Source organism: Rattus norvegicus, chromosome 2 (assembly GCF_021556685.1).
Source record: "Rattus norvegicus strain SHRSP/BbbUtx chromosome 2, alternate assembly SHRSP_T2T, whole genome shotgun sequence".
Classification (NCBI taxonomy): Eukaryota; Metazoa; Chordata; class Mammalia; order Rodentia; family Muridae; genus Rattus; species Rattus norvegicus.
The window spans coordinates 105,251,517-105,275,994 of NC_141535.1; the positions used below are offsets into that span (position 1 = coordinate 105,251,517).

The 24,478-nt window shown below is 41.0% G+C and overlaps 1 protein-coding gene across 1 annotated transcript in view; it reads right to left on the reverse strand.

The window, feature by feature from the left end:
- The window catches only part of LOC120100783 (uncharacterized), a 517,117-nt gene that overhangs the window by 79,575 nt on the left and 413,064 nt on the right, over positions 1-24,478 (reverse strand). Inside the window, exon 5 of the transcript XR_015671440.1 lies at positions 6,884-7,038. The gene's annotated coding sequence lies outside the window, so the exon portion shown is untranslated. The remainder of the gene's footprint in view (positions 1-6,883; positions 7,039-24,478) is intronic.

A 24,478-nucleotide genomic window follows, 5' to 3' on the forward strand; every position in this document is an offset into this window, starting at 1 on the left:
ATCCTAGTAAGATCACCAGTGGAAGGGGAAGTCCTTAGTCCTGCTAAGACTGAACCCACAGTGAACGTGATTTTTGGGCGGAGGGCATGGCAATGGGGGGAGGGTAGGGAGGGGAACACCCATAAAGAAGTGGAGGGGGAGGGATTAGGGTGATGTTTGCTGGGAAACCAGGAAAGGGAATAACATTCGAAATGTAAATAAGAAATACTCAAGTTGGCTGCCGCTGCAAAGAGCCCCTGGGCAGCACCCCACGAGCGAACCTGAGCCTCAGGACCACAGGTAAGACCAAATTTTCTGCTGCAAGAAAGATGCCTGGTGAGCTTGGGACACACGGAAGCAGAATTTCTCTAGGACCGGGCACGTTCTGTGTTTACCGGAAGTCCCACACCCGCGGATCCCGGCCCTCAGCAGCTCTCTGCTCCCAGACCTGGTGAGAGAGAGACCCAACCGCCTGAGCAGGTGGGCACTCCTGAGGCTGCAGAGCGGAAGAGACCACCAACACTGCTCACCCCTGCCCACATCCCTGGCCCAAGAGGAAACTGTATAAGGCCTCTGGGCTCCCGTGGGGGAGGGCCCAGGAGCGGCAGGACCCCTGCCTGAGACACCACCGGAACCTGATAGAAACAGACCGGATAAACAGTTCTCTGCACCCAAATCCCGTGGGAGGGAGAGCTAAACCTTCAGAGAGGCAGACAAGCCTGGGAAACCAGAAGAGACTGCTCCCTGCACACACATCTCGGACGCCAGAGGAAAAAGCCAAAGACCATCTGGAACCCTGGTGCACTGAAGCTCCCGGAAGGGGCGGCACAGGTCTTCCTGGTTGCTGCCGCTTCAGAGAGCCCCTGGGCAGCACCCCACGAGCGAACTTGAGCTTCGGGACCAGAGGTAAGACCAAATTTTCTGCTGCAAGAAAGCTGCCTGGTGAACTCAAGACACAGGCCCACAGGAACAGCTGAAGACCTGTAGATAGAAAAAACTACACGCCGGAAAGCAGAACACTCTGTCCCCATAACTGAATGAAAGAGAGGAAAACAGGTCTACAGCACTCCTGACACACAGGCTTATAGGACAGTCTAGCCACTGTCAGAAATAGCAGAACAAAGTAACACTAGAGATAATCTGATGGCGAGAGGCAAGCGCAGGAACCCAAGCAACAGAAACCAAGACTACATGGCACCATCGGAGCCCAATTCTCCCATCAAAACAAACATGGAATATCCAAACACACCAGAAAAGCAAGATCTAGTTCCAAAATCATTTTTGATCATGATGCTGGAGGACTTCAAGAAAGACATGAAGAACTCCCTTAGAGAACAAGTAGAAGCCTACAGAGATGAATCGCAAAAATGCCTGAAAGAATCGCAAAAATCCCTGAAAGAATTCCAGGAAAACATAAATAAACAAGTAGAGGCCCATAGAGAGGAGACACAAAAATCCCTGAAAGAATTCCAGAAAAACACAATCAAACAGTTGAAGGAATTAAAAATGGAAATAGAAGCAATCAAGAAAGAACACATGGAAACAACCCTGGATATAGAAAACCAAAAGAAGAGACAAGGAGCTGTAGATACAAGCTTCACCAACAGAATACAAGAGATGGAAGAGAGAATATCAGGAGCAGAAGATTCCATAGAAATCATTGACTCAACTGTCAAAGATAATGTAAAGTGGAAAAAGCTACTGGTCCAAAACATACAGGAAATCCAGGACTCAATGAGAAGATCAAACCTAAGGATAATAGGCATAGAAGAGAGTGAAGACTCCCAGCTCAAAGGACCAGTAAATATCTTCAACAAAATCATAGAAGAAAACTTCCCTAACCGAAAAAAAGAGATACCCATAGACATACAAGAAGCCTACAGAACTCCAAATAGATTGGACCAGAAAAGAAACACCTCCCGTCACATAATAGTCAAAACACCAAACGCACAAAATAAAGAAAGAATATTAAAAGCAGTAAGGGAAAAAGGTCAAGTAACATATAAAGGGAGACCTATCAGAATCACACCAGACTTCTCGCCAGAAACTATGAAGGCCAGAAGATCCTGGACTGATGTCATACAGACCCTAAGAGAACACAAATGCCAGCCCAGGTTACTGTATCCAGCAAAACTCTCAATTAACATTGATGGAGAAACCAAGATATTCCATGACAAAACCAAATTTACACAATATCTTTCTACAAATCCAGCACTACAAAGGAAAATAAATGGTAAAGCCCAACATAAGGAGGCAAGCTATACCCTAGAAGAAGCAAGAAACTAATCGTCTTGGCAACAAAACAAAGAGAATGAAAGCACACAAACATAATCTCACATCCAAATATGAATATAAAGGGAAACAATAATCACTATTCCTTAATATCTCTCAACATCAATGGCCTCAACTCCCCAATAAAAAGACATAGATTAACAAACTGGATACGCAACGAGGACCCTGCATTCTGCTGCCTACAGGAAACACACCTCAGAGACAAAGACAGACACTACCTCAGAGTGAAAGGCTGGAAAACAACTTTCCAAGCAAATGGTCAGAAGAAGCAAGCTGGAGTAGCCATTCTAATATCAAATAAAATCAATTTTCAACTAAAAGTCATCAAAAAAGATAAGGAAGGACACTTCATATTCATCAAAGGAAAAATCCACCAAGATGAACTCTCAATCCTAAATATCTATGCCCCAAATACAAGGGCACCTACATACATAAAAGAAACCTTACTAAAGCTCAAAACACACATTGCACCTCACACAATAATAGTGGGAGATTTCAACACCCCACTCTCATCAATGGACAGATCATGGAAACAGAAATTAAACAGTGATGTCGACAGACTAAGAGAAGTCATAAGCCAAATGGACGTAACGGATATTTATAGAACATTCTATCCTAAAGCAAAAGGATATACCTTCTTCTCAGCTCCTCATGGTACTTTCTCCAAAATTGACCATATAATTGGTCAAAAAACGGGCCTCAACAGGTACAGAAAGATAGAAATAATCCCATGCGTGCTATCGGACCACCACGGCCTAAAACTGGTCTTCAATAACAGTAAGGGAAGATTGCCCACATATACGTGGAAATTGAACAATGCTCTACTCAATGATAACCTGGTCAAGGAAGAAATAAAGAAAGAAATTAAAGACTTTTTAGAATTTAATGAAAATGAAGATACAACATACCCAAACTTATGGGACACAATGAAAGCTGTGCTAAGAGGAAAACTCATAGCGCTGAGTGCCTGCAGAAAGAAACAGGAAAGAGCATATGGCACCAGCTTGACAGCACACCTAAAAGCTCTAGAACAAAAAGAAGCAAATACACCCAGGAGGAGTAGAAGGCAGGAAATAATCAAACTCAGGGCTGAAATCAACCAAGTAGAAACAAAAAGGACCATAGAAAGAATCAACAGAACCAAAAGTTGGTTCTTTGAGAAAATCAACAAGATAGATAAATCCTTAGCCAGACTAACGAGAGGACACAGAGAGTGTGTCCAAATTAACAAAATCAGAAATGGAAAGGGAGACATAACTACAGATTCAGAGGAAATTCAAAAAATCATCAGATCTTACTATAAAAACCTATATTCAACAAAATTTGAAAATCTTCAGGAAATGGACAATTTCCTAGACCGATACCAGGTATCGAAGTTAAATCAGGAACAGATAAACCAGTTAAACAACCCCATAACTCCTAAGGAAATAGAAGCAGTCATTAAAGGTCTCCCAACCAAACAGAGCCCAGGTCCAGACGGGTTTAGTGCAGAATTCTATCAAACTTTCATAGAAGACCTCATACCAATATTATCCAAACTATTCCACAAAATTGAAACAGATGGAGCCCTACCGAATTCCTTCTACGAAGCCACAATTACTCCTATACCTAAACCACACAAAGACACAACAAAGAAAGAGAACTTCAGACCAATTTCCCTTATGAATATCGACGCAAAAATACTCAATAAAATTCTGGCAAACCGAATCCAAGAACACATCAAAACAATCATCCACCATGATCAAGTAGGCTTCATCCCAGGCATGCAGGGATTGTTTAATATACGGAAAACCATCAACGTGATCCAATATATAAACAAACTGAAAGAACAGAACCACATGATCATTTCATTAGATGCTGAGAAAGCATTTGACAAAATTCAACACCCCTTCATGATAAAAGTCCTGGAAAGAATAGGAATTCAAGGCCCATACCTAAACATAGTAAAAGCCATATACAGCAAACCAGTTTCTAACATTAAACTAAATGGAGAGAAACTTGAAGCAATCCCACTAAAATCAGGGACTAGACAAGGCTGCCCACTCTCTCCCTACTTATTCAATATAGTTCTTGAAGTTCTAGCCAGAGCAATCAGACAACAAAAGGCGATCAAGGGGATACAGATCGGAAAAGAAGAGGTCAAAATATCACTATTTGCAGATGACATGATAGTATATTTAAGTGATCCCAAAAGTTCCACCAGAGAACTACTAAAGCTGATAAACAACTTCAGCAAAGTGGCTGGGTATAAAATTAACTCAAATAAATCAGTTGCCTTCCTCTATACAAAAGAGAAACAAGCTCGGAAAGAAATTAAGGAAACGACACCCTTCATAATAGACCCAAATAATATAAAGTACCTCGGTGTGACTTTAACCAAGCAAGTAAAAGATCTGTACAATAAGAACTTCAAGACACTGAGGAAAGAAATTGAAGAAGACCTCAGAAGATGGAAAGATCTCCCATGCTCATGGATTGGCAAGATTAATATAGTAAAAATGGCCATTTTACCAAAAGCAATCTACAGATTCAATGCAATCCCCATCAAAATGCCAATCCAATTCTTCAAAGAGTTAGACAGAACAATTTGCAAATTCATCTGGAATAATAAAAAACCCAGGATAGCTAAAGCTATCCTCAACAATAAAAGGACTTCAGAGGGAATCACTATCCCTGAACTCAAGCAGTATTACAGAGCAATAGTGATAAAAACTGCATGGTATTGGTACAGAGACAGACAGATAGACCAATGGAATAGAATTGAAGACCCAGAAATGAACCCACACACCTATGGTCACTTGATTTTTGACCTAGGAGCCAAAACCATCCAATGGAAAAAAGATAGCATTTTCAGCAAATGGTGCTGGTTCAACTGGAGGGCAACATGTAGAAGAATGCAGATCGATCCATGCTTATCACCCTGTACAAAGCTCAAGTCCAAGTGGATCAAGGACCTCCACATCAAACCAGACACACTCAAACTAATAGAGGAAAAACTAGGGAAGCATCTGGAACACATAGGCACTGGAAAAAATTTCCTGAACAAAACACCAATGGCTTATGCTCTAAGATCAAGAATCGACAAATGGGATCTCATAAAACTGCAAAGCTTCTGTAAGGCAAAGGACACTGTGGTTAGGACAAAACGGCAACCAACAGATTGGGAAAAGATCTTTACCAATCCTACAACAGATAGAGGCCTTATATCCAAAATATACAAAGAACTCAAGAAGTTAGACCGCAGGGAAACAAATAACCCTATTAAAAAATGGGGTTCAGAGCTAAACAAAGAATTCACAGCTGAGGAATGCCGAATGGCTGAGAAACACCTAAAGAAATGTTCAACATCTTTAGTCATAAGGGAAATGCAAATCAAAACAACCCTGAGATTTCACCTCACACCAGTGAGAATGGCTAAGATCAAAAACTCAGGTGACAGCAGATGCTGGCGAGGATGTGAAGAAAGAGGAACACTCCTCCATTGTTGGTGGGATTGCAGACTGGTAAAACCATTCTGGAAATCAGTCTGGAGGTTCCTCAGAAAATTGGACATTGAACTGCCTGAGGATCCAGCTATACCTCTCTTGGGCATATACCCAAAAGATGCCTCAACATATAAAAGAGACATGTGCTCCACTATGTTCATCGCAGCCTTATTTATAATAGCCAGAAAATGGAAAGAACCCAGATGCCCTTCAACAGAGGAATGGATACAGAAAATGTGGTACATCTACACAATGGAATATTACTCAGCTATCAAAAACAATGAGTTTATGAAATTCGTAGGCAAATGGTTGGAACTGGAAAATATCATCCTGAGTGAGCTAACCCAATCACAGAAAGACATACATGGTATGCACTCATTGATAAGTGGCTATTAGCCCAAATGCGTGAATTACCCTAGATCCCTAGAACAAACGAAACTCAAGACGGATGATCAAAATGTGAATGCTTCACTCCTTCTTTAAATGAGGAAAAAGAATACCCTTGGCAGGGAAGGGAGAGGCAAAGATTAAAACAGAGACTGAAGGAACACCCATTCAGAGCCTGCCCCACATGTGGCCCATACGTATACAGCCACCCAATTAGACAAGATGGATGAAGCAAAGAAGTGTAGACCGACAGGAGCCGGATGTAGATCGCTCCTGAGAGACACAGCCAGAATACAGCAAATACAGAGGCGAATGCCAGCAGCAAACCACTGAACTGAGAATAGGTCCCCTGTTGAAGGAATCAGAGAAAGAACTGGAAGAGCTTGAAGGGGCTCGAGACCCCAAAAGTACAACAATGCCAAGCAACCAGAGCTTCCAGGGACTAAGCCACTACGTAAAGACTATACATGGACTGACCCTGGACTCTGACCCCATATGTAGCAATGAATATCCTAGTAAGAGCACCAGTGGAAGGGGAAGCCCTGGGTCCTGCTAAGACTGAACCCCCAGTGAACTAGTCTATGGGGGGAGGGCGGCAATGGGGGGAGGGTTGGGAGGGGAACACCCATAAGGAAGGGGAGGGGGGAGGGGGATGTTTGCCCGGAAACCGGGAAATGGAATAACATTCGAAATGTATATAAGAAATACTCAAGTTAATAAAAAAAAAAATGCAATCCTACCACGTTCTGGAAGGCCTGGGCCATTCTTCTTTGGACATTTGCTCTCTTCAGTTGCAACATAATCAGAAACGCCAATAGCACGGTGATGCAAGTCATTCCAGCCGACCCAAGAATGGCTATAAGTAGCATCTTTCCCCCTCCAAGGTCTTTAGGGGCTGTGCAGGGAAAGAGAGGTGAAGTCACTAAGTTAGTTTAGGTGGATGATGGACCAAGACCGTCTGTTGGGAAAGAATGTAACAAGAATATAACAGCCCAGCTTACTATGACTGTGGACTACTCAGTAATTTCTAAACTCAGCAGAAATGAGTCTAACTCACAGGGTTGTTATGAGATCTCTAGGATTTACAACTGTGCCTTCAAAGTGGCTGTGAGTTGATGTCATTTGTTCAACTTTGCTTCCAAGTAGGGGTCCACACACATGAACATTATTTAGTAATAAAATAACTAGCTATTTAACATTTAGTGATTTATAGATCAGTTTCTCTAGAAATGGTTTGATGTTCTAGTGTCAATAGCATAGAGCCAATAAAGATATATTGCCTTGTTCTACAAAAAAAAAAAAGAAAAGAAAAGAAATACTCAAGTTAATTTAAAAAAAAAGAGAGAGAGAGAGTTTGGTGTCTTTATAGAAGAAGGGGAGGGGGATGGGAGAGGGGACTTATGTCCAGGAAACTGGAACAGGAAATGACATTTGAAATGTAAATAAAAAATGTCCAATGAAATGTGAATAAAAAATATCCAAGAAAAAAAAAGAGTTGGATGTTACCCAAGTCCCGTGGAGAAGAGTTCTGACCACCCAGGAATTCAGTCACCCTGAGACCACAGGACAGACTGCCACCTCTGCACACCTCTGTCCACATCCCTGATTCGAGGGGAACCTTCACAGTGCCTGTGGATACGGGGTATAGCAACAGACAGACGCCAGTACCTGAGGTTCTGATCTGCACCCAGGACTGAACGGAACCGGCCAAACAACCTTCTGCACCCAAATCCCATGGGGGAGAGAGCTGGACCCTCAGAAGTGTGGATACCCCTGAGAAGTCAGAGGATAATACCCTCTGCCCACAGTCCAGACACAAGAGGGAATTGCAGACTGCCAACTGTGCCCACTGGGTGCAAGGACCTACAAGCAATCAGGGACAGGACACTTTGATTCCTGCCCATGCCTAGAATTGGAAGATAGTTTCCAGAAGCACAGCCACACCTGAGAGCAGAGGTAAGACCCACTTTTCTGCTACCAAGTGACCTGTCTGGTGGATTCAGGATACAAAGAGACAGAGTCCTTTGGGTCAGGGCACTTCCTGTATCTGGCTCTGCCAAGAAGTGAACTGATACCATCTCACAGTTCCCTGCACCCAAATCCCATGGGGAAGAGAGCTGACCAACCAAAATTCAGATATCCTAAGACCACAAGACAGACTGCAACCTCTGCATGCCTCTGCTCACATTCCTGGTCCAAGGGGAAACTGCAAAGTTTCTTTGGACACAGGGATATAGAAACAGACAGCAGCCAGTACCGGCAGTTCTGGTCTGTGCACAGGACCGAACTGAACTGTCCAAACAGCTCCCTACACCCAAATCCTGTGGGGAAGAGAGCTGGACTCTCAGAAGTGTGGATACTCCTGATAAGTCAGAGGAGACTAACCTCTACTCACAGTCCAGACCCAAGAGGGAATTGCATAGTGCCACCTGTGCCTATGACCAAGGACCTATGAGCAATCATGGATAGGGCCCTTTGATTCCTGCCCATGCCTAGAGCAAGAAGACAGTCTCCAGAAGTGCCAACACACCTGAAACCAGAGCACCTATTCTCAGGAAAGGATGAAAGAAAACAGGAAAACAGTTTTATAGGAGTACTGACACAGAGGCCTACAGCAGGCTCAAGTTACTCTCAGAAACAGCAAGACAAGCACACCAGAGACAACCCAATAGCTAAAGGCAAGCACAGGAAACTATGCAACAGAAAACAAGACTACTTGGCAACATCAGAGCCCAGTTCTCCCACCAAAGAAAGTACTGGCGATCCAAACATACCAAAAAAGCAAGATTTGGACTTAAAATCACATTTTTTTGATAACGATGGAGGACTTTTAAAAAAAGACATAAAGAACTCCCTTTAAGAAATGTGGGAAAATGGGAGTCCCAAACCCACGGATCCCGGCCCGGAGCAGCTCTCTGCTCCCAAATTCCGTGAGAGAGACCTCACCGCCTGGTCAGGTGGGCACTCCTGAGGCTGCAGAGCAGAAGAGACCACCAACACAGCCCACCCCTGCCCATATCTCTGGCCCAAGAGGAAACTGTATACGGCTTCTGGGTTCCCGTAGAGGAGGGCACAGGAGCAGCAGGACCGCTGCGTCTGAGATACCACCAGAACCTGAAGGGACCTACCAGGTAAACAGTTCTCTGCACCCAAATCCCATGGGAGGGAGAGCTAAACCTTCAGAGAGGCAGACACGCCTGGGAAACCAGAAGAGGCTGCACTCTGCACACATCTCAGACGCCAGAGGAAAACATCAAACGACATCTGGAACCCTGGTGCACGGAAGATCCCGGAAAGGGTGGCGCAGATCTTCCTGGTTGCTGCCGCCAGGGAGAGCTCATAAGCAACACCACACAAGCAAACTTGAGCCTCGGAACCACAGGTAAGAACAACTTTTCTGCTGCAAGTGACCTGCCTGGTGAACTCCAGACACAGGCCCACAGGAATAGCTAAAGACGTGTAGATAGGAAAAACTACACACCCAAAAGCAGAACACCCTATCCCCATAACTGGTTGAAAGAAAACAGGAAAACAGGTCTACAGCAGTCCTGACACACAGGCTTATAGGACAGTCTAGCCACTGTCAGAAATAGCAGAACAAAGTAACACTAGAGATAATCTGAGGGCAAGAGGCAAGCACAGGAACCCAAGCAACAGAAACCAAGAATACATGGCATCATTGGAGCCCAATTTTCCCACAAAAACAAACACAGAATATCCAAACACACCAGAAAAGCAAGGTCTAGTTTCAAAATCATATTTGATCATAATGCTGGAGAACTTCAAGAAAGACGTGAAGAACTCCCTTAGAGAAACACAGGAAAACATTAATAAGCAAGTAGAAGCCTACAGAGAGGAATCGCAAAAAATAATGAAAGAATTCCAGGAAAACAAAAATAGACAAGTAGAAGCCCATAGAGAGAGACACAAAAATCCCTGAAAGAATTCCAGGAAAACACAATCAAACAGTTGAAGGAATTAAAAATGGAAATAGAAGCAATCAGGAAAGAACACATGGAAACAACCCTGGATATAGAAAACCAAAAGAAGAGACAAGGAGCTGTAGATACGAGATTCACCAACAGAATACAAGAGATGGAAGAGAGAATCTCAGAAGCAGAAGATTCCATAGAAATCATTGACTCAACTGTCAAAGATAATATAAAGCAGAAAAAGCTACTGGTCCAAAACATACAGGAAGTCCAGGACTCAATGAGAAGATCAAACCTAAAGATAATAGGTATAGAAGAGAGTGAAGACTCCCAGCTCAAAGGACCAGTAAATATCTTCAACAAAATCATAGAAGAAAACTTCCCTAACCTAAAAAAAGAGATACCCATGGGCAAACAAGAAGTCTACAGAACTCCAAATAGATTGGACCAGAAAAGAAACACCTCCCGTCACATAATAGTCAAAACACCAAACGCACAAAATAAAGAAAGAATATTAAAAGCAGTAAGGGGAAAGGGTCAGGTAACATATAAAGGAAGACCTATCAGAATCACACCAGACTTTTCGCCAGAAACTATGAAAGCCATAAGATCCTGGAGAGATGTCATACAGAACCTAAGAGAACACAAAGGCCAGCCCAGGTTACTGTATCCTGTAAAACTCTCAATTAACATAGATGGAGAAACCAAGATATTCCATGACAAAACCAAATTTACACAATATCTTTCTACACATACAGCACTACAAAGGATAATAAATGGTAAAACCCAACATAAGGAGGCAAGCTATACCCTAGAAGAAGCAAGAAACTAATCGTCTTGGCAACAAAACAAAGAGAAGAAAAGCACACAAACATAATCTCACATCCAAATATGAATATAACAGGAAGCAATAATCACTATTCCTTAATATCTCTCAACATCAATGGCCTCAACTCCCCAATAAAAAGAAATAGATTAACAAACTGGATACACAACGAGGACCCTGCATTCTGCTGCCTTCAGGAAACACACCTCAGAGACAAAGACAGACACTACCTCAGAGTGAAAGGCTGGAAAACAACTTTCCAAGCAAATGGTCAGAAGAAGCAAGCTGGAGTAGCCATTCTAATATCAAATAAAATCAATTTTCAACTAAAAGTCATCAAAAAAGATAAGGAAGGACACTACATATTCATCAAAGGAAAAATCCACCAAGATGAACTCTCAATCCTAAATATCTATGCCCCAATTACAAGGGCACCTACATACATAAAAGAAACCTTACTAAAGCTCAAAACACACATTGCACCTCACACAATAATCGTAGGAGATTTCAACACCCCACTCTCATCAATGGACAGATCATGGAAACAGAAATTAAACAGAGACGTAGACAGACTAAGAGAAGTCATGAGCCAAATGGACTTAACAAATATTTATAGAACATTCTATCCTAAAGCAAAAGGATATGCCTTCTTCTCAGCTCCTCGTGGTACTTTCTCCAAAATTGACCATATAATTGGTCAAAAAATGGGCCTCAACAGGTACAGAAAGATAGAAATAATCCCATGCGTGCTATCAGACCACCATGACCTAAAACTTGTCTTCAATAAAAATAAGGGAAGAATGCCCACATATATGTGGAAATTGAACAATGCTCTACTCAATGATAACCTGGTCAAGGAAGAAATAAAGAAAGAAATTAAAGACTTTTTAGAATTTAATGAAAATGAAGATACAACATACCCAAACTTATGGGACACAATGAAAGCTGTGCTAAGAGGAAAACTCATAGCGCTGAGTGCCTGCAGAAAGAAACAGGAAAGAGCATATGGCACCAGCTTGACAGCACACCTAAAAGCTCTAGAACAAAAAGAAGCAAATACACCCAGGAGGAGTAGAAGGCAGGAAATAATCAAACTCAGAGCTGAAATCAACCAAGTAGAAACAAAAAGGACCATAGAAAGAATCAACAGAACCAAAAGTTGGTTCTTTGAGAAAATCAACAAGATAGATAAACCCTTAGCCAGACTAACGAGAGGACACAGAGAGTGCGTCCAAATTAACAAAATCAGAAATGAAAAGGGAGACATAACAACAGATTCAGAGGAAATTCAAAAAATCATCAGATCTTACTACAAAAACCTATATTCAACAAAACTTGAAAATCTTCAGGAAATGGACAATTTCCTAGACAGATACCAGGTACCGAAGTTAAATCAGGAACAGATAAACCAGTTAAACAACCCCATAACTCCTAAGGAAATAGAAGCAGTCATTAAAGGTCTCCCAACCAAAAAGAGCTCAGGTTCAGACAGGCTTAGTGCAGAATTCTATCAGACCTTCATAGAAGACCTCATACCAGTTTTATCCAAATTATTCCACAAAATTGAAACAGATGGAGCACTACCGAATTCCTTCTATGAAACCACAATTACTCTTATACCTAAACCATACAAAGACCCAACAAAGAAAGAGAACTTCAGACCAATTTCCCTTATGAATATCGACGCAAAAATACTCAATAAAATTCTGGCAAACCGAATCCAAGAACACATCCACCATGATCAAGTAGGCTTCATCCCAGGCAGGCAGGGATGGTTTAATATACGGAAAACCATCAACGTGATCCATTATATAAACAAACTGAAAGAACAGAACCACATGATCATTTCATTAGATGCTGAGAAAGCATTTGACAAAATTCAACACCCCTTCATGATAAAAGTCCTGGAAAGAATAGGAATTCAAGGCCCATACCTAAACATAGTAAAAGCCATATACAGCAAACCAGTTGCTAACATTAAACTAAATGGAGAGAAACTTGAAACAATCCCACTAAAATCAGGGACTAGACAAGGCTGCCCACTCTCTCCCTACTTATTCAATATAGTTCCTGAAATTCTAGACAGAGCAATCAGACAACAAAAGGAGGTCAAGGGGATACAGATCGGAAAAGAAGAAGTCAAAATATCATTATTTGCAGATGATATGATAGTATAGTTAAGTGATCACAAAAGTTCCACCAGAGAACTACTAAAGCTGATAAACAACTTCAGCAAAGTGGCTGGGTATAAAATTAACTCAAATAAATCAGTAGCCTTCCTCTACACAAAAGAGAAACAAGCCGAGAAAGAAATTAGGGAATCGACACCCTTCATAATAGACCCAAATAATTAAAGTACCTCGGTGTGACTTTAACCAAGCAAGTAAAAGATTTGTACAATAAGAACTTCAAGACTCTGAAGAAAGACATTGAAGAAGACCTCAGAAGATGGAAAGATCTCCCATGCTCATGGATTGGCAGGATTAACATAGTAAAAATGGCCAATTTACCAAAAGCAATCTACAGATTCAATGCAATCCCCATCAAAATACCAATCCAATTCTTCAAAGAGTTAGACAGAACAATTTGCAAATTCATCTGGAATAACAAAAACCCAGGATAGCTAAAACTATTCTCAACAATAAAAGGACTTCAGGGGGAATCACTATCCCTGAACTCAAGCAGTATTACAGAGCAATAGTGATAAAAACTGCATGGTATTGGTACAGAGACAGACAGATAGACCAATGGAACAGAATCAAGGCCCCAGAAATGAACCCACACACCTATGGGCACTTGATTTTTGACAAAGGAGGCAAAACCATTCAATGGAAAAAAGATAGCATTTTCAGCAAATGGTGCTGGTTCAACTGGAGGTCAACAGGTAGAAGAATGCAGATCGATCCATGCTTATCACCCTGTGCAAAGCTTAAGTCCAACTGGAACAAGGACCTCCACATCAAACGAGATACACTCAAACTAATAGAAGAAAAAGTGGGGAAGCATCTCGAACACATGTGCACTGGGGAAAATTTCCTGAACAAAACACCAATGGCTTATGCTCTAAGATCAAGAATCGACAAATGGGATCTCATAAAACTGCAAAGCTTCTATAAGGCAAAAGACACTGTCATTAGGACAAAATGGCAACCAACAGATTGGGAAAAGATCTTTACCAATCCTATATCTGATAAAGGACTATTATCCCAAATATACAAAGAACACACGAAGTTAGACTCCAGAGAGCCAAATAACCCTATTAAAAATGGGGTACAGAGCTATAAAAAACATTCTCAGCTAAGGATTATGGAATGGCCAAAAACCACCTAAAGAAATGTTCAACATCTTTAGTCATCAGAGAAATGCAAATAAAAACAACCCTGAGATTACACCACATACCAGTCAGAATGGCTAAGATCAAAAACTCAGGGGACAGCAGATGCTGGTGAGGATGTGGAGAAAGAGGAACACTCCTCCATTGTTGGTGGGATTGCAAACTGGTACAACCACTCTGGAAATCAGTTTGGAGGTTTCTCAGAAGAGTGGACATTCCACCACCTGAGGACTCAGCTATACCTCTCCTGGGTATATAACCAAAAGATGCTCCAACATACAACAAAGACACATGCTCTACTATGTTCATAGCAGCCTCATTTATAATAACCAGAAGCTGGAAAAAAGCCAGATACCCTTCAACAGAAGAATGGATTCAAAAAATGTGGTATATCTACACAATGGAGTACTACTCAGCTATCAAAAACAATGACCTCATGAAATTCATAGACAATTGGAATGAACTAGAAAATATCATCCTGAGTAAGGTAACTCAATCACAGAAATACACACTTTGTATTCACTCATTGATAAGTGGACATTAGCCAAAAAGCTCAAATTACCCAAGATGCAATCCACAGACCACAGGAAGCTTAAGAAGAAGGATGACCAAAATGCAGATGCTCTCACTCCTTCTTAAAAGGGGGTGAAAAGTATCCATAGGAGGGGATATGGAAGCAAAGCTTAGAGCAGCAACTCAAGGAATGGCCATTCAGAGCCTGCCCCACATGTGGCCCATATATATATATATATACAGCCACCAAAACGAGATAAGATTGATGAAGCTAGAAAATGCATTCTTAAAGGGACTGGATATAGATCTCTCCTGAGAGACACATCCAGAGCATGTCCAATACAGAGGTCAATGCTGGCAGAATACCACCGAACTGAGAATAGGACCCCCTTGTGTGGAGTTAGAGGTAGTATTGAAAGAGTTGATGGACCTTGCAACCCCATAAGAACAACAATGCCAACCAACTATAGCTTCCAGGGACTAAACCACTATCAAAAGATAATACATGGACTGACTCAGGACTCCAACTGCACATGTAGCCGAGAATAGCCTTGTTGGGGCACCAGTGGGAGGGGAAGCCCTTGATTCTGCCAAGGTGGCGCCCAGTGCAGGGGAATACAGGAGGGGAGGCAGTAAGGGGGATGTAAGGGAGGAATACTGGCATGGGGGAGGAGGAGGGGAGGGGATTTTGGACAGGAAACTGGGAAGGGAAATAAGATTTGAAATGTATGTAAAGAAATATATCTAATAAAAATTGTAAAAAAAGAAAGAATTGGGTATAATGATACACTTCTTTAATCCCAGAACTGGTGAGGTAGGACTATGAATTTGAGTCCACCCTGGTCTAAATAATGAGGTACAGGACAGACAAAGCAACATAGTGACACCCTGTCTTAAAAAAACAAAATAACCAAAAAAGCAAACAGCAACAAATCAAAAACCAGTGGACTCCGGTGCAGATTAGCACACTCATACCACATAGAGACTGACTCTTAAACATAAAGGTATCACTGCTCCCAAACCCCATGGGAGAGAGAGCTCACCGATGAGACAGGTGGGCACTCCTGAGACTGCAGAGGGGAAGAGACCACCAACGCTGCCCACCCCTGCCCACATCCCTGGCTCAAGAGGAAACTGTATACGGCTTCTGGGTTCCCTTGGATAAGGGCACAAGAGCAGGAAATCCGCTGCATCTGAGACACCAACGGAACCTGAAGGGACTAACCAGATAAACAGTTCTCTGCACCCAAATCCCATGGGAGGGAGAGCTAAACCTTCAGAGAGGCAGACACGCCTGGGAAACCTGAAGAGTCTACACTCGGCCCACATCTCTAACTCCAGAGGAAAACACCAAACGCCATCTGGATCCCTGGTGCACGGAAGCATCTGGAAAGAGCAGCGCAGATCTTCCTGGTTGCTGCTGCCCTGGAGAACTCATAAGCAACACCCGAGGAGCAAACTTGAGCCTCGGGACCACAGGTAAGAACAACTTTTCTGCTACAAACAACCTGCCTGGTGAACTCCAGACACAGGCCCACAGGAACAGCTGAAGACCTGTAGATAGAAAAACTACACGCCCAAAAGCAGAACACTCCGTCCCCATAACTGGCTGAAAGAAAACAGGAAAACAGGTCTACAGCACGCCTGACACACAGGCTTATAGGACAGTCTAGCCACTGTCAGAAATAGCAGAAAAAAGTAACACTAGAGATAATCTGAGGGCGAGAGGCAAGCACAGGAACCCAAGCAACAGAAACCAAGAATACATGGCATCATCGGAGCCCAATTCTCCCACCAAAGCAAACACAGAATATCCAAACACAACAGAAAAGCAAGGTCTAGTTTCAAAATCATATTTGATCATAATGCTGGAGGACTTCAAGAAAGACGTGAAGAACTCCCTTAGAGAAACACAGGAAAACATACATAAACAAGTAGAAGCCTACAGAAAGGAATGACAAAAATCCCTGAAAGAATTCCAGGAAAACAAAAATAAACAAGTAGATGCCTATAGAGAGGAATCACAAAAATCCTTGAAAGAATTCCAGGAAAACACAATCAAACAATTGAAGGAATTAAAAATGGAAATAGAAGCAATCAAGAAAGAACACATGGAAACAACCCTGGATATAGAAAACCAAAGGAAGAGACAAGGAGCTGTAGATATGAGCATCACCAACAGAATACAAGAGATAGAAGAGAGAATCTCAGGAGCAGAAGATTCCATAGAAATCATCGAATTAACAGTCAAAGATAATGTAAAGCAGAAAAGGTACTGGTCCAAAACATACAGGAAATCCAGGACTCAATGAGAAGATCAAACCTAAGGATAATAGGTATAGAAGAGAGTGAAGACTCCCAGCTCAAAGGACCAGTAAATATCTTCAACAAAATCATAGAAGAAAACTTCCCTAACATAAAAAAAGAGATACCCATAGCCATACAAATAGCCTATGGAACTACTAATAGATTGGACCAGAAAAGAAACACTTCCCGACACATAATAGTCACAACATCAAACGCACAAAATAAAGAAAGAATATTAAAAGCAGTAAGGGACAAAGGTCAAGTAACATATAAAGGCAGACCTATCAGAATCACACCAGACTTTTCGCCAGAAACTATGAAGGCCAGAAGATCCTGGACAGATGTCATACAGACCCTAAGAGAACACAAATGCCAGCTCAGGTTTCTGTACCCTGCAAAACTCTCAATTAACATAGATGGAGAAACCAAGATATTCCATGACAAAACCAAATTTACACAATATCTTTCTACACATACAGCACTACAAAGGATAATAAATGGTAAAACCCAACATAAAGAGGCAAGCTACAACCTAGAAAAAGCAAGAAACTAATCGTCTTGGCAACAAAACAAAGCACACAAACATAACCTCATATCCAAATATGAATATAACAGGAAGCAATAATCACTATTGCTTAATATCTCTCAACATCAATGGCCTCAACTCCCCAATAAAAAGACATAGATTAACGAACTGGATACACAACGAGGACCCTGCATTCTGCTGCCTTCAGGAAGCACACCTCAGAGACAAAGACAGACACTACCTCAGAGTGAAAGGCTGGAAAACAACTTTCCAAGCAAATGGTGAGAAGAAGCAAGCTGGAGTAGCCATTCTAATATCAAATAAAATCAATTTTCAACTAAAAGTCATCAAAAAAGATAAGGAAGGACACTTCATATTCATCAAAGGAAAAGTCCCCCAAGATGAACTCTCAATCCTAAATATCTATGCCCCAAATACAAGGGCACCTACATATGTAAAAGAAACCATACTAAAGCTCAAAACACACATTGCACCTCACACAATAATCGTAGGAGATTTCAACACCCCACTCTCATCAATGGACAGATCATGGAAACAGAAATTAAACAGAGACGTAGACAGACTAAGAGAAGTCATGAACCAAATGGACTTAACAGATATTTATAGAACATTCTATCTTAAAGCAAAAGGATATACCTTCTTCTCAGCTCCTCATGGTACTTTCTCCAAAATTGACCATATAATTGGTCAAAAAACGGACCTCAACAGGTACAGAAAGATAGAAATAATCCCATGCATGCTATCAGACCACCATGGCCTAAAGCTTGTCTTCAATAACAATAAGGGAAAAACGCCCACATATACATAGAAGTTGAACAATGCTCTACTCAACGACAACCTGGTCAAGGAAGAAATAAAGAAAGAAATTAAAGACTTCTTAGAATTTAATGAAAATGAAGGTACAACATACCCAAACTTATGGGACACAATGAAAGCTGTGCAAAGAAGAAAACTCATAGCTCTGAGTGCCTGCAGAAAGAAACAGGAGAGAGCATATGTCAGCGGCTTGACAGCACACCTAAAAGTTCTAGAACAAAAAGAATCAAATACACCCAGGAGGAGTAGAAGGCAAGAAATAATCAAACTCAGAGCTGAAATCAGCCAAGTAGAAACAAAAAGGACGACAGAAAGAATCAACAGAACCAAAAGTTGGTTCTTTGAGAAAATCATCAAGATAGATAAACCCTTAGCCAAACTAAGGTTAGGACACAGAGAGTGTTTACAAATTAACAAAATCAGAAATGAAAAGGGAGGCATAACTACAGATTCAGAGGAAATTCAAAAAAATCATCAGATCTTACTATAAAAGCCTATATTCAAGAAAACTTGAAAATCTGCAGGAAATGGACAATTTCCTAGACAGATACATGGTACCGAAGTTAAATCAGGAACAGATAAACCAGTTAAACAACCCCATAACTCCTAAGGAAATAGAAGCAGTCATTAAAGGTCTCCCAACCAAAAAGAGCCCAGGTTCAGACAGGCTTAGTGCAGAATTCTATCAGACCTTCATAGAAGACCTCATACCAGTTTTATCCAAATTATTCCACAAAATTGAAACAGATGGAGCACTACCGAATTCCTTCTATGAAACCACAATTACTCTTATACCTAAACCATACAAAGACCCAACAAAGAAAGAGAACTTCAGACCAATTTCCCTTATGAATATCGACGCAAAAATACTCAATAAAATTCTGGCAAACCGAATCCAAGAACACATCCACCACGATCAAGTAGGCTTCATCCCAGGCAGGCAGGGATGGTTTAATATTCAGAAAACCATCAACGTGATCTATTATATAAACAAATTGAAAGAACAAAACCACCTGATTATTTCACTAGACGCTGAGAAAGCATTTGACAAAATTCAACACCCCTTCATGATAAAAGTCCTGGAAAGAATAGGAATTCAAGGCCCATACCTAAACACAGTAGAAGCCATATACAGCAAACAAGTTGCTAACATTAAACTAAATGGAGAGAAACTTAAAGCAATCCCACTAAAATCAGGGACTAGACAAGGCTCCCCACTCTATCCCTACTTATTCAATATAGTTCTTGAAGTTCTAGCCAGAGCAATCAGACAACAAAAGGGAATCAAGGAGATTCAGATTGGTAAAGAAGAAGTCAAAATATCACTATTTGCAGATGACATGATAGTATATTTAAGTGATCCCAAAAGTTCCACCAGAGAACTATTAAAGCTGATAAACAACTTCAGCAAAGTGGCTGGGTATAAAATTAACTCAAATAAATCAGTAGCCTTCCTCTACACAAAAGAGAAACGAGCCGAGAAAGAAATTAGGGAAACAACACCCTTCATAATAGTCCCAAATAATATAAAATACCTTGGTGTGACTTTAACCAAGCAAGTGAAAGATCTGTGTGATAAGAACTTCAAGCCTCTGAAGAAAGAAATTGAAGAAGATCTTAGAAGATGGAAAGACCTCCCATGCTCATGGATTGGCAGGATTAATATAGTAAAAATGGCCATTTTACCAAAAGCAATCTACAGATTCAATGCAATCCCCATCAAAATACCAATCCAATTCTTCAAAGAGTTAGACAGAACAATTTGCAAATTCATCTGGAATAACAAAAAACCCAGGATAGCTAAAACTATCCTCAGCAATAAAAGGACTTCAGGGGGAATCACTATCCCTGAACTCAAGCAGTATTACAGAGCAATAGTGATAAAAACTGCATGGTATTGGTACAGAGACAGACAGATAGACCAATGGAACAGAATTGAAGACCCAGAAATGAACCCACACACCTATGGGCACTTTATTTTTGACAAAGGAGCCAAAACCATTCAATGGAAAAAGGATAGCATTTTCAGCAAATGGTGCGGGTTCAACTGGAGGTCAGCATGTAGAAGAATGCAGATCAATCTATACTTTTCACCCTGTACAAATCTTAAGTCCAAGTGGATCAAGGACCTCCACATCAAACCAGATACACTCAAAGTAACAGAAGAAAAACTAGGGCAGCATCTCGAACACATGGGCACTGGAAAAAATTTCCTGAACAAAACACCAATGGCTTATGCTCTAAGATCAAAAATCGACAAATGGGATCTCATAAAACTGTAAAGCTTCTGTAAGGCAAAGGACACTGTGGTTAGGACAAAACAGCAACCAACAGATTGGGAAAAGATCTTTACCAATCCTACATCAGATAGAGGCCTTATATCCAAAATATACAAAGAATGCAAGAAGTTAGACTGCAGGGAGTCAAATAACCCTATTAAAAAATGGGGTTCAGAGCTAAACAAAGAATTCACAGCTGAGGAATGCCGAATGCTGAGAAACACCTAAAGAAATGTTCAACATCTTTAGTCATAAGGGAAATGCAAATCAAAACAACCCTGAGATTTCACCTCACACCAGTGAGAATGGCTAAGATCAAAAAGGTGAGAGCAAATGCTGGCGAGGATGCAGAGAAAGAGGAACACTCCTCCATTGTTGGTGGGATTGCAGACTGGTACAACCATTCTGGAAATCAGTCTGGAGGTTCCTCAGAAAATTGGACATTGAACTGCCTGAGGATCCAGCTATACCTCTCTTGGGCATATACCCAAAAGATGCCACAACGTATAAAAAAGACACGTGCTCCACTATGTTCATAGCAGTCTTATTTATAATAGCCAGAAGCTGGAAAGAACCCAGATGCCCTTCAACAGAGGAATGGATACAGAAAATGTGGTACATCTACACAATGGAATATTACTCAGCTATCAAAAACAATGCCTTTATGAAATTCATAGGCAAATGGTTGGAACTGGAAAATATCATCCTGAGTGAGGTAACCCAATCACAGAAAAACACATATGGCATGCACTCCTTGATAAGTGGCTATTAGCCCAAATGCTTGAATTACCCTAGATGCATAGAACACATGAAACTCAAGACAGATGATCAAAATGTGAATGCTTCACTCCTTCTTTAAAAGGGGGAACAAGAATACCCTTGGCAGGGAATAGAGAGGCAAAGATTAAAACAGAGACAGAAGGTACACCCATTCAGAGCCTGCCCCACATGTGGCCCTTACATATACAGCCACCCAATTAGACAAGATGGATGAAGCAAAGAAGTGCAGGCCGACAGGAGTCGGATGTAGATCTCTCCTGAGAGACACAGCCAGAATACAGCCAATAAAGAGGCGAATGCCAGCAGCAAACCACTGAACTGAGAATAGGAACCCCGTTGAATGAATCAGAGAAAGAACTGGAAGAGTTTGAAGGGGCTCAATACCCCTTATGAACAACAATGCCAAGCAACTAGAGCTTTCAGGGACTAAGCCACTACCTAAAGACTATACATGGACTGACCCTGGACTCTGACCTCATAGGTAGCAATGAATATCCTAGTAAGATCACCAGTGGAAGGGGAAGCCCTTGGTCCTGCTATGACTGAACCCCCAGAGAACGTGATTGTTGGGGGGAGGGTGGCAATGGGGGGAAGGTGGGGAGGGGAACACCCATAAAGAAGGGGAGGGGGAGGGATTAGGGTGATGTTTGCCGGGAAACCGGGAAAGGGAATAACTTTCGAAATGTAAATAAGAAATACTCAAGTTAATAAAAAAAAAAAAAACATAAAGGTATAAGAGACACCCAGGGTTAAAGCTAAATAATTAAATGATTAAATTAATTTTGAAGGAAACCATATGGTTCTAAGTGCAGTAACACAGGGATATTTGCTGACTCACTGAATCAATCTGCAGACCTGTGATGAAGACTAACTGGATCATTAGAACAGGTCTGTGCTCCTGAAGGGTAAAAGTACTAGAAGATATTTTCAAACAGACCCTTAAGATGTTATTTAACTTTGGTTTGATCAGAAATTTCTGGAAAATTCAGAAGGTTCATTGCTTTAATTCTAACACAGTCTTTATATCTTTGAATATAGCTAATCAATATGTTTCTATAAGTTTTGAATTCTTTCATAATAAAGATTAAAGAATAAAATAAAAAATAACCAGAGAAAAGAAAAAGCCAAAGTAGCTATCCTCTTCACTTATGATTTTGAAATTTCTAGATTAAATTTTATACCCTTGAGGTCCAAGTTCAATTCATAGTCAACAAAATGAGATTTCCTGCTTCAATCAAAATGGGAAAGTCCCAGATTCCTATGAGCCTTAATCATGTCTCAGTAAACTGCTTTTGACAACTTAAAAGTAAAGAAAGCAGAGCCAGGTGTATTGAATTTCCTTTCTAAAGCATATGGGTTAGAAAATGAAGGTGGGAAGGCTTGGCATAACAATCTCTGGTTTTGCCAAAGCCTAAAATATTTAGGACAAATAATACTGAAATAAAAATAGTTTAAATTATTTTCTAAGCTCCCAATATGGTGAGAAAACTACTGGTATTAACTTTTTTGGAAGGACCGTTTGCTAACTACGAATCAGAAGAGAATTTTAAAGGAGCACATAAAGAATAAGGCATTGAGATGCGCAGGGCGTTTCTGCTGACTAATCTCTGTCTGGCTCTAACACAAAGAACATCAAGCTCATAAACACAAATTTGGGCAGGACAACAGTGGCACGTTATGCTTTTATACATTATTTGTAGACTGCAGTGTTGGAAACCAGTAATATCTTAGGGAGGCATCTCTCAAGAAGGCCAAGTTCAGTCATAGTCACTGGAGAACCAAAGGCAGAAAAATCCTAGTACTTACAGAGTTGGGACCCACACCACGTGGGCTGAACTGTTGCAGAGACAGAACTTGGTCCATGGCTATCACAACCTTCAATGGGGCTGTAGCTGAGGAGCGTGGTCCCCGAGTGGCTGACAAACCAGAAAATAACCTCAGTTTGTCATAACAGATAGTAAGACAAGGTGACGTTTTATATTTGTTCATTTTTAATGTCAGACTGTTAAATAATCCAGACACTGAAGGAATTCTGTTTGCGGAGGATACAGAGAAAGATTGTTTCCTTTTATAACTTTCTTACTGTAACTTCAAGAAAAAAAAATTTTTTTTAAATGCAATAAATGGTTTCATTTTTGTGAAAATTTGTTAAAATATTCATACATATGAATATTTACTGAAAATTAGAGTATGAGAAAACTAGAAAACTAATAATAAAGAATTGGATGCCTATGCTGTGAAGCATTCATGTAAAAGCTGTTAAAATCTGTGTTGTAAAATAGGTGATAAAAAAAAGAAACCTAACTGCTGTGTGAATGAGAGCAAGCTCAAACACTACGTTAAGTGAGAATCATATCAAAATGTGTGTAGGCAAGAGAACCTTTTCATGCCACTGTTCCCATCCTTCTGTAACGCTGTAGAGCTAAGCCCTGTATCATCTCTCCTAATCAGTGTTTGTCTGCTTTCAGCCAGCCTCGTAGCTTTCAACAGAGAGACAAAATCTTTTGGGTTCAGACTCCATTTTAGAGAACCTGACTTAACGTCACACTTAAACTAACAGGCCAATACCTAACACCAGTTTCCCGACTACTGCCAAGAACTGGGTCTAATACCAGTTTCCAGGTTACTAACCAACAAAATCTGTACCTAGCACCAATTCCCAAGTTTTTCCCCAAAATCCTTACCCTGAAATTACAAGCCTACCCCCAACATTTCACTTCCTAACAGCCACCAATCAGGAGGAAACTTAAGTTCACTGTTTGGCTCTGAACACCAGTCAATTATGTTAAAGGCTACAGTAGCCCCACCCCCCTTTTAGATGGTTTCCGGAGTAGAAACACTCACCCCTCCCTTGTCATTTCCATAAAACCTGTCCAGATGAGTATCGGGACTTTTCTCCACTAAAACCCTCCTGTGAGTTGGCAGTTGTGCTTGTGAATAAAAACCTTTGTGTAATAGCATCAGATCGACTCTTGATTGGTCTTTTGGGGTTCACGAACAT